The sequence below is a fragment of the Elephantulus edwardii genome, unplaced genomic scaffold (assembly GCF_000299155.1).
Source record: "Elephantulus edwardii isolate Elephantulus edwardi_28Jun2011 unplaced genomic scaffold, EleEdw1.0 scaffold00025, whole genome shotgun sequence".
Lineage (NCBI taxonomy): Eukaryota > Metazoa > Chordata > Mammalia > Macroscelidea > Macroscelididae > Elephantulus > Elephantulus edwardii.
Window position 1 is genome coordinate 13,598,462 of NW_006399775.1, and position 1,801 is coordinate 13,600,262.

General features: G+C 34.3%; 1 protein-coding gene across 1 annotated transcript in view; it reads right to left on the bottom strand.

Annotated features, from left to right (window-relative positions):
• ADI1 (acireductone dioxygenase 1) overlaps positions 1–1,801 on the bottom strand; it is a 28,181-nt gene that overhangs the window by 25,389 nt on the left and 991 nt on the right. The gene's annotated exons all lie outside the window — the stretch shown is intronic.

The following is a 1,801-nucleotide window of genomic DNA, read 5'->3' on the forward strand; positions in this document are numbered from 1 at the left end:
AAAAAAAAAAAAAGAAATGTCTGGCAAGCTAATTATAAAAAACCAGACATGGAAAATCCTGTGGCCACAGCTTCACCTATTCGGAGATCTTAAGAATTAGATGTGACCAAATTAGATATGACTAACAGATGTATATTGATAAAATGGGGGGAAAAAACAGAACAGAACGCAAGCTGTTAAAAATCCAGGACTTAACTGGGCCTATTGAGACTGGAGAACACCCTGTGATAGAGATATTCTTAAAAATCTTGAATGAAACTCACTCCTGACATTATCTTTTAGCTAAGTAACATAGTGGCTCACTAAATAAAGAATATCATTCATGAGAATTTTGCACTTTAAAAAAAAAATCTACATTTTAGAAAACAAAATTTTATTATGTTCAGTATTTTTTTCTTTAATTACTCATTTTCCAATGTCAATACATTGTCATAAATAATTTGAGAATAGTTTTGTCTTCTTTGTGTACTATTTTTATGACCTTTGTATACCAGAATGGTGAGCTGAGAAGAAGTAACATTTCTTAAATAAATATACCTTTCCTGAACTGAAAAAAATAATCATCTACATGAGATCATTTGGTCAATAAATATTTAAGACAAAGAGAAGAAGATAAAGGGGCAGGGAAATTAGATTAATGGAAACAGAACCACTGGAAGAGATTTAAGAATGATTCATTATCACTAAACAATTTATGTGGAAATTATTGGATGAGAACCTAAACTGCTGGGTAAATCTTTACAAAAAGCACAATAAATATTTCAGAAAAGAAAACTAAAACTATATGGTACATTCTTACTCTGACAACACATGGGTCAGAATGTATTCAAAAAGCAACTGGCAGGCTAGTAGAGCTTCAACAGCCACCAGCCCTTAGCCAGAATCATCTTTGTTTTGGTTACTCCTGCCAGATAGTACACTTCCCCCATGCGGGTCAACCAGTTCCCCAGGTCAGTCAACACTGAGGCTCCAAGTTGGGTTGCGAGATGAAATAAAAGAGTTGAACATTACCTTCAGACAAACACCACATTTTTTTTTAATACCTGATCACTCAAAATACAGATTAGCTAAAAGTAAAACCTTAAAAGATTTAACCAATCCCAGTTCTCACCTAGTCCCACCCACAGCAATGAGCCTTTGTTTCTCTTAACCACTCAACAATAAACAAGCTCAGATTATCAGAACAGTATTACGGAAACATTCTAAAGCTAAAATAACATAGAATTTGTTCAGAAGGTGGAGGAAAAGCAATGCTGTAAACAGAAATTGGAAATTAAACCCAGTTTTATGACACTCAGAACATCGACCTCTTTCTGGGGAAAAAAATCCTTACGTTCTTCCCTTTTACTACTAGTTCCCGATTTGGTACTGAACATCTCAGAATATTATGTTTTTACAAAACTGTAGAAAATTTAAAGCACAAGACCATACTTAAGTGTATTGGTCAGAAAATGAAACTCACATATTCTTAATATTTTCTAAAATGTAAAGTGTTGGCTAGTGTTCCCCACACTCAATTTTTTTTCTCACTAGGATTCTCAACAGGTGTCAGTGCTAACACTCTGGCCTCTCCACTTCCTATCGCATTTGTTCTTAGATTTAAGCTGTTTCCTTCTCTCCATTTATCTCCACTCTCTTATCGTCATGCCATTAGGCCAGGCTCATGCACCATTTATAACCCACTTGTCCCAACTCTGACACCCCAAAGTATTTTTCTCTTTTTAATAATTTATTATTAATTTCAATGAAAATTTACAGAGATTTTGGATTTCCATTCACTCACTGTTCCACTTTTTTCCCC